This window comes from Entelurus aequoreus, linkage group LG02 (genome assembly GCF_033978785.1).
Source record: "Entelurus aequoreus isolate RoL-2023_Sb linkage group LG02, RoL_Eaeq_v1.1, whole genome shotgun sequence".
Lineage (NCBI taxonomy): Eukaryota > Metazoa > Chordata > Actinopteri > Syngnathiformes > Syngnathidae > Entelurus > Entelurus aequoreus.
This window is the reverse complement of record NC_084732.1, coordinates 4,139,797-4,150,400: the sequence shown is the minus strand read 5'-3', so window position 1 is coordinate 4,150,400 and position 10,604 is coordinate 4,139,797. Positions and strand designations below refer to the sequence as shown.

The 10,604-nt window shown below is 31.0% G+C and overlaps 1 long non-coding RNA gene across 1 annotated transcript in view; it reads left to right on the top strand.

Moving 5' to 3' along the window:
* The window catches only part of LOC133662141 (uncharacterized), an 8,259-nt gene extending 2,346 nt beyond the window's left edge, over nt 1-5,913 (top strand). Inside the window, exons 3-5 of the long non-coding RNA XR_009828071.1 lie at nt 29-74; nt 226-271; nt 4,320-5,913. This is a non-coding gene — a long non-coding RNA (uncharacterized LOC133662141). The remainder of the gene's footprint in view (nt 1-28; nt 75-225; nt 272-4,319) is intronic.
* Nucleotides 5,914-10,604: the final 4,691 nt, after the last annotated feature.

Here is a 10,604-nt window from a genome sequence, read left to right as displayed (position 1 = left end):
AATTAATCTATTTATTCTTCCTTTCCAGATTTTGGCACGTTCTACCTTCCAAAAAAAAATTGAACTTCCAGGAAGTAAGGAAAATTTGAATTTCCAGGAAGTAAGCAGTGTTGCCTAAAATGCATTAATTAATGACGTTTTGTTGGGTAATTGTGTGAATGCTCCAAATAATTCACACATATGGTTTTCCACACCAAAATTAATCTATTTATTCTTCTTCTCCAGATTCTGGCACATTCTACCTTCCAAAAAAATTTTGAATTTCCAGGAAGTAAGTAAAATTTGAATTTCCAGGAAGTAAGCAGTGTTGCCTAAAATGCATTAATTAATGATGTTTTTTTTGGGTAATTTGTTTTCTACACCAAAATGCATCTATTTATTCTTCTTCTCCAGATTTTGGCACGTTCTACCTTCCAAACAAATTTGGATTTCCAATAAGCAAGTAAAATTTGAATTTCCAGGAAGAAGGAAGTGTTGCCTAAAATGCATTAATTAATGAAATTGTTTTGGGTAATTGTGTGAATGCTCCAAATAATTCACACATATGGTTTTTTGCACCAAAATGTATTTGTTTATTGTTCTTCTCCAGATTTTGGCGCGTTCTACCTTCCAAAAAATCTAAAAATTCCCAGAATTCCAGGTTGTCTGGGACATTTTTCCCATTCAAAATGAATTGGCCATTTTTCAAACTTCCACCATTTTCAAATATTTTAAATAAGAAGACTGAAAGAAAAACATTACGCACAATACAGTGATTCAACACAAATATGATATAATAATAATATAAATAACTTTGGAACAAAAATAGATTTAAACATCCCAAACGGCAGCCATTATTGGAACTATATTGAAATATATAAAAAAACAAAAACAAACGGGCACAGTTTATTAATCGTGATAGGGTAACAGGACTGAATAAGACATTAAAAAAGTGTATCTATTATTAGAATATTTATTATTATTATTTTTATATTTTTAATTTATGTTGGGTTTTTTAATGACGTTTTGTTGGGTAATTGTGTGAATGCTCCAAATAATTCATGCATATGGTTTTCCACACCAAAATTAATCTATTTATTTCCAGTAAGCAAGTAAAATTTGAATTTCCAGGAAGTAAGCAGTGTTGCCTAAAATGCATTCATTAATTAAATGTTTTGGGGTAATTGTGTGAATGCTCCAAATAATTCACACATATGGTTTTCCACACCAAAATTAATCTATTTATTCTTCTTTTTCCATATATATATTTAGCTATTATTAGAATATTTATTATTATTATTTTTATATTTTTATTTTATGTTGGGTTTTTTTCATAGTTTTTTTCTTCTCAACAAATAAAAAAACGTAATACATAAATCAATAAAACCATCAAAGAGATGTGACATTTACATTAAAAAAGCTTGATTATTATTAAAAAGTATTATTATTTATTTATTCAGTATTAATTAATTAAAGAGTAGATATTTTTGTATTAATTATTTGTTTATTAATGTGTTTTTTTAAGGGTATTTATTAAATGTCTGAGGACTGAAAGAAAAACATCCCGCACAATACAGTGATTTAACACAAATATGATATAATAATAATACAAACAACTTTGAAAAAAAAAAACATTTAAACATCCCAAACGGAAGTATTACTGGAAATATATTGAAATATGCCAAAAAAAACAACAAACGGGCACAATTTATTAATCATGTTAGGGACATGACTTTAGAGTGAATTTTAACTGACTTATTTAGTTAAAAAAATAAATGATAAAGTACAGTTGGGAAAAGGATTATTACAAAGTATGTAAAAATGATTTGTATTTATATATTTATTGTATTTATTAAATATGCAACAACACTTTGCTTCATCACAAATATTTTTATATTATTATATACTATTATTATATTTTTATTGTGCATGTGTACATTTTTATATCTTTATGATATGTAGCGGATTTAATGTTTTCCGACCCAGCAGTCTACACACACAAAGTGTGACCATGAATCACTAAGCAGTGTCATTTCTGGCGGTGTGACCCCGGGATGCAAAGACGTTAGGCGAAGTGCAGGAAGGGAAATAATTGAATCAGGGAACAGGCGTGTGACAACACGGGGTAAACGTGTACACATGCATGTGACCTTTTTACAACGACCTCACTGGCCACGCTGGCAGGGAGAGACGCTCCTGATTAGAAAGCGGAGGTCCTGGAAATCAGCGCTCGGAACAGGAAGTAAAATCATCAACCATACCTATATGAGCATGGATATACCAGGTGAGAGTGGACAAGAATGTGCGTGTGCTCGACGCATACGCCGAGTAAACTTTCAGTTTCGATACCCACATAGGAGAAGGACGACTATTTTAGAGAAGGCTTCCCTCTGGACTTTCTCCTTTTTGTATAAAGTTAAAAGTTAAAGTAGCAATGATAGTCACACACACACACTAGGTGTGGTGAAATTGTCCTCTGCATTTGACCCATCACCCTTGATCACCCCCTGGGAGGTGAGGGGAGCAGTGAGCAGCAGTGGTGGATGCGCCCGGGAATTATTTTTTGTGATTAAACCCCCAATTCTAACCCTTGATGTTGAGTGCCAAGCAGGGAGGTAATGGCTCCCATTTTTATAGTCTTTGGTATGACTCGGCCGGGGTTTGAACTCACGACCTACCGATCTCAGGGCGGACACTCTAACCACTAGGCCACTGAGTAGGTAAAACACATTTTAAATGTTCACTTCTAGTTTTTTTTTTTTTTTTTTTTCACTTCTACTTTTTTATTTTCATTTCTATTTTTTTTTTATTTTAAATTTGCACTTCTACTTTTTTATTTTAAATTTGCACTTCTAGTTTTTTTTTATTAAAAATGTTAACTTCTAGTTTTTATTTTTACTTTTCACTTCTAGTTTTTTATTTTTTATTCTCACTTCTAGTTTTAAATTTTTCATTTTCACTTTTACTTTTTTAGTTTTTATTTTCACTTATACTTTTTTATTTTTTTATTTTCACTTCTAGTTTTTTACTTAAAATTTTGACAACTAGTTTTTTATTTTAAATTTTGACTTCTAGTTTTTTATTTAAAATTTTCACTGCTAGTTTTTTATTTTGAATTTTCACTTCTAGTTTTTTATTTTAAATTTTCACTTGTAGTTTTTTATTTTTTATTTTCACTTCTGGTTTTGAATTTTTAATTTTCGCTTCTAGTTTTTATTTTTTTATTTTTAGTTTTGTATTTATTATTTTCTCTTTTACTTTTTAATTTTTAATTTTCACTTTTACTTTTTTATTTTTATTTTTGTTTTTCATTTTTTACTTTTTTATTTTTTATTTTCACTTTTACTTTTTAATTTTTAATTTTCACTTTTACTTTTTAATTTTTAATTTTCACTTTTACTTTTTTATTTTTTATTTTCACTTTTACTTTTTAATTTTTAATTTTCACTTTTACTTTTTATTTTTTATATTTCACTTTTACTTTTTTATGTTTAATTTTCACTTCAGTTTTTAAATTTTTAAATTTTCACTTCTAGTTTTTCATTTTTTATTTTCACTTTTACTTTTTTATTTTCTATTTTAGTTGTTTATTTTTTATTCACTTCTAGTTTTAATGTTTTTATTTTCACTTCTACTTTTTTATTTTCGTTTGTAGTTTTTTTATTTTAAATTTTCACTTCTAGTTTTTATGTTTAATTTCCACTTCTAGTTTTGAATTTTTTTATTTTCACTTTTACTTTTTTATTTGTTATTTTCACTTCTAGTTTTTTATTTAAAATTTTAACTTCTGGTTTTTAATTAATTAATTATTTTTTAAATTATATATATATATATATATATATATATATATATATATATATATATATATATATATATATATATATATATATATATATATATATATATATATATATATATATATATATATATATATATATATATATATATATACATACATACATATATATATAAATATATATACATACATACATACATATACATATATATATATATATATATATATATATATATATATATATATATATATATATATATATATATATATATATATATATATATATTTATTATTTATGTATTTATTTTTTTAAATTAATACATTTTATTTATTTAAGAGTATTAATTATGATTTATTATGAAAGAGTTATTAAAACTGATATGTCATAAAAAGTTACATAAAAGCTCATTGTGACGCCTTCACACTCTCAATTCTTCTCCTTGAAAAGCTGACATCTTTTCATGGGCGAGTGTTTTGTTGGCGCCGCTTCCGACTCTTTTTTAGTTATTTTTACTCCCGCTTCTGTTCTGCCGTCTTTTGTCAGCGAGTGGAAAGAAGAGCGGCGCCACAGGAAGTGGAATCGGGCGTCCGAGCGGAAGCCGGGGGCGTTGCGGGGTGACCCTGCGAGGACGAGGACGAGGACGAGGCCTAGCGGGACTGACCCCCCCTCCCTAGTGGACCCAGTGACGGCATAAAGAATAGTCCAGGTGCGACCTCCGACCTCCCCGCGAGTTTCACCTGGAAGATGTGAGCTCACCATTCATCTTCATTAGGAACACAAGTTGTGTTCTTCACACCAAGTGTGTGCCTGGAGGTGGCAAAGTTGACTCTTAAAGGAACAGCGTGTGATTAAGTGAAAGTCTATATGTGAACACTCTGCAGTGGGAGTCATGTGGCCCCGTTTGTCACGCTTTACCTGACACATGAAACATGACACATTTTGCGTGTTGGATATCTTCAAATATATTTGGTGGCAACTTTGGCCACAGCTTCAGTTGCTATGTAGAGTGGCGCTTTACGGCAAAAACATGTAGAATAACATAGCATGTAGCATAACAAAACAGTTAGCATAACATAACATGTTGTATAACAAAACATGTAGCATAACAAAACACAGTAAAACATAACATGTAGTAGAACACAACATGTAGCATAACATAGCATGTTGTATAACACAAATATAGCATAACAAAACATGTAGCATAACAAAACATGGTAAAACATAACATGTAATAGAACACAAAATGTAGCATAACATAACATGTAGCATAACATGTAGCATAACATGTAGCATAACATGTAGCATTACAAAACATGTAGCATAACACAACATGTAGCATCACATAAATGTAGGATAAGATAACATGTAGCAAAACATAACATGTAGCAAAACAAAACATGTAGCATAACATAACATGTAGCATAACACAACATGTAGCATAACAAAACATGTAGCATAACATAACATGTAGCATAACATAACATGTAGCATAACATAACATGTAGCATCACATAACATGTAGCATAACATAACATGCAGCATAACATGTAGCATAACACAACATGTGACATCACATAAAATGTAGCATAACATAACACGTAGCATAACATAACATGTAGCATAACAAAACATGTAGCATAACATAACATATAGCATAACAAAACATAGTAAAACATAACATGCAGTATAACATCACATGTAGCATAACATAACATGTAGCATAACACAACATGTAGCCTTACATAACATGTAACGTAACATAACATGTAGCATAACACAACATGTAGCATAACATAACATGTAACGTAACATAACATGTAACATAACACAACATGTAGCATAACATAACATGTAGCATAACATAACATGTAGCATAATATAACATGTAGCATAACACAACATGTAGCATAACATAACATGTAACATAACATAACATGTAGCATAACACAACATGTAGCATAACATAACATGTAACGTAACTTAACATGTAGCATAACACAACATGTAGCATAACATAACATGTAGCATAACATAACATGTAACGTAACATAACATGTAGCATAACACAACATGTAGAACATTGTACATTGTTATGTTTGCAGAGGGAGATGACGACACAGACACCAGGGGGCAATGTAGCTCTAAGATTGATTATATATATATATATATATATATATATATATATATATATATATATATATATATATATATATATATATATATATATATATATATATATATATATATATATAATAATCAAACAATACTAAATACACTAACTAAGGAAATGGAGTGTGACAACATCCAAGAGTGTGTATGGTGTAAGACTATGTGTGTAGATTAGCTGTTGAGTGTTACCGTAAATGTTGAACGAGAGACGAGGAAGTCCAGGGGAGAGAGAAGTCTACAGGTCCGAGTCCAAAGCGGGGGAAGTCAAGGATCGAGGGACTCGGTCAGAGTCCAGAGGGAGATCCAGGGAAAAGTGAGACGCACAGCTCACTTTCCAGGCGACGGAGGGTGCTGTGGGGACGACACAAGAAAACACACACTGAAAACTTGGAGGGGCAAACACAGAGAGAGCTGGACGTGGCTTACTGTACGCCAACAGAAGGTTATATTCCGGCCTGGGATGTCAGGTTGTGCCGGCTTATGAAGGCAGCTCGCTCATCGCAACCAGGTGCGCCGATTGCCGATTGTCTGCATGGGCGAGGAGAAGTTTGTATCTAACAGTCAGATGGTGACACAAATAGTTATATTTATATTGACAACATGTCAATATAAATATAAATATAAACACTTAGCAAACATTTTGATTAGATTGCATATCAGAACAAAAAAAGTCCAACTTTGTAACAACGCTTGAAGACAAACTGCAATAATCAGGCAGTTAAAAACATGATCAAAAGGTCTAGTGAGTAATAATGCGTGTGTTGGCCATAAACGCCTTTTGTCACAACACTAAAACTCTTTGATTCTGCAACAGCAGATTTAATTCTCCCCTCTGTGACCATTCTGAGATTGTGGAAGGACTTCTGTCATCTGACGTCTTCCTTGGAGAAATAACTCCAGCGCTTTTAATTAGGCAGAAAAACATCTGACGGAGAGGGGGGGAGGCGGGGGGGGGGGGGAGTGGGCGTTGGCGCCGTATCTTTAATAAAGAGGAATTAATTTCATGTTTTGTCATCGTGAATGTTGTCGGGAGATTTACGGAATAAAGGACACGCCCCCCGATGGCCAAACTGTATGTTAGCTCTTTGAGGGATACATCATCTTGTCTTTGAAAAGTATTTATTTTTAATATTATATTTATATTATATTTAAATGTATATGATATTATTATATTTATATGATATTATTATATTTTTATTATATTATTATATGTATATGATATTATTATATTTGTATTATATTATTATATTTACACTTATATTATATTATTATAATTGTTTTTATGTTATATTATTTATATTATATTTGTATTTATATTATGTAATTAAATTATTATATATTTAATTGTATATGTATATTATATGATTATATTTTAATCATATTATATTATTATATTTATATATATATATTATATTATTATAGTCATATTTATATTATATAATTATATTTTAATTTTTTATGTATATTATATTATTACATTTTGTATTTATATTATATTATTATAATTGTTTTTATGTTATATTATTTATATTATATTTGTATTTATATTATGTAATTAAATTATTATATATTTAATTGTATATGTATATTATATGATTATATTTTAATCATATCATATTATTATATGTTTATATATATATATATATATATATATATATATATATATATATATATATATATATATATATATATATATATATATATATATATATATATATATTATTATATTCATATTTATATTATATAATTATACAATTATATTTTAATTTTTTTATGTATATGATATTATTAAATGTTCTATTTATATTATATTATTATATTTATATATATATATATATATATATATATTATTATATTCATATTTTTCCTTATACAAGCCGCACCTGACTATAAGTCGCATATATATACGTTGCGAAAATAGTTATTTACACATAAATATTCTGTAAATGTTTATTTACATACCTTAATTGTTACCAAACAGGGCAGTAAAACAGTCGATCCAACAAAACAGAAGCCACATTTTAGAAGGGAAATATATTTTTCCATGTATTTGTCGCACCTGACTATAAGTCACAGATATATACGTTATTTATACGGAAATATTCTGTAAATTTTTATTTACATACCTTAATTGTTTCCAAACAGGGCAGTAAAACAGCCGATCAAACAAAACAGAAGCCAAATTTTAGAAGGGAAATGTATTTTTCCATGAATTAGTCGCACCTGACTATAAGTCACAGATATATACGTTATTTATACAGAAATATTTTGTAAATGTTTATTTACATTCCTTAATTGTTTCCAAACAGGGCAGTAAAATTGACGATCAAACAAAACAGAAGCCAGAAGTCAAATTTTATAAGGAAAATATATTTTCCATGTATTAGTCGCACCTGACTATTAGTCACCGATATATACGTTATTTATACAAAAATATTTTGTAAATGTTTATTTACGTACCTTAATTGTTTCCAAACGGTGTCTGTAACAGCGCAGTAAAACAAAACAGAAGTCATGGTCCTGGACCCGATAGCTGCGCAAGCTAGCTCTCCAATCAGCCAAACAGACTCAATAACTCCACGGTGACGTTTTGGTGGATTTACTGAGGAATTTGGTGAAACTGAAACAAAACAAACGTTAGCGTATTAGCTAATGCTAACGACACTAGCTTGATTACATTACGATAGCATGTGCAAATATGCATGAAAACAGTCCTACAAACATCACAAATGGGACTCTTTAGTGAGTAGTAATTGTTTTAGTTATATTGTAAAACTTACAAAAGTTAATTGGAGTGATGGATGGAGAATCAATATGAGTGGAAACGCTATGAACGGTTATACTTCCGGTTCAAGGCACGTGCACCTGTACAAAAGATGACCTTTTCAGTGTCCTTGTCGGTGTAATATGAAAACTATTTGTTGAACGCAAAAACATTACGGCCGTTAGCAAAGAAACATACGTAAATTAGCCGCACTGTTTAATAAGCCGCAGAGTTCAAAGCGTAGGAAAAAAGTATAATATAGTAGTTTAAATGAGGATTATTAATATTATTTCGTTTTTATAAGCCGCAGGTTTCAAAGCGTAGGGAAAAATTAGTCTGGAATTTACTGTATTCCACGTTTCTAGCTTGACATGCTAAAGATTAGCATTAGCAACTTTACATGGCGAACTCAACGCCTCCAAAACTACAGCCGAGATCACCATCAAACCCGCCGGTGCGTAACGAGCACGAGACTTGCAGTGTCAACACTTTTCAGGTCGCAACATGACCAAAAAAAGCACCATAAAGTCTACACCGCTGCCTTGGACTTGCAGCGTTAACACTTTTCAGGGCGCAACATGACCAAAAAAAGCACCATAAAGTCTACACCGCTGCCTTGGACTTGCAGTGTCAACACTTTTCAGGGCGCAACATGAACAAAAAAAGCACCATAAAGTCTACACCGCTGCCTTGGACTTGCAGTGTTAACACTTTTCAGGGCGCAACATGAACAAAAAAAGCACCATAAAGTCTACACTGCTGCCTTGGACTTGCAGCGTCAACACTTTTCAGGGCGCAACATGAACAAAAAAAAGCACCATAAAGTCTACACTGCTGCCTTGGACTTGCAGCGTCAACACTTTTCAGGGCGCAACATGAACAAAAAAAACACCATAAAGTCTACACCGCTGCCTTGGACTTGCAGCTGCAGCCCATAAAAGGCAGAAAGATGGAGGTGCTCCACCTGTGATGCAGCACTTAAAGTGAGATACGCTCCTGTTGTTCACCGGTGCATTAAACGTTATAGTCCTAACACCACGGGGGGGTGTGGGGGAGTGGGGGAGTGGGGGCGGTGTCTCGGACGTTGCCGCATCGTGTCCCGGTCAGCGGCAAACGACCAGGATCCTCCCGCACGTACCGGCCGCTTTATTAGTGGACTGCCGGTTCCGCAGATGCCAGGTGTGCCACACACGTAGCACGTCTGCAGGATTAACTCTGTTGTTACAGAATAATAAACACTGTTGTTACAGAATAATAAACTCTGTTGTTACATAATAATACATTTCTGTTGTTACAGAATAATAAACTCTGTTGTTACAGAATAATTAACTCTGTTGTTACAGAATAATAAACTCTGTTGTTACAGAATAATTAACTCTGTTGTTACAGAATAATTAACTCTGTTGTTACAGAATAATAAACTCTGTTGTTACGGAATAATAAACTCTGTTGTTACAGAATAATAAACTCTGTTGTTACAGAATAATAAACTCTGTTGTTACAGAATAATAAACTCTGTTGTTAGAGAATAATAAACTCTGTTGTTACGGAATAATAAACTCTGTTGTTACAGAATAATTAAGTCTGTTGTTACGGAATAATAAACTCTGTTGTTACGGAATGATAAACTCTGTTGTTACAGACTCATAAACTCTGTTGTTACAGAATAATAAACACTGTTGATACATAATAACAAACACTGTTGTTACAGAATAATAAACACTGTTGATACATAATAATAAACACTGTTGTTACAGAATAATAAACTCTGTTGTTACAGAATAATAAACTCTGTTGTTACGGAATAATAAACTCTGTTGTTACAGAATAATTAACTCTGTTGTTACAGAATAATAAACTCTGTTGTTACGGAATAATAAAGTCTGTTGTTACGG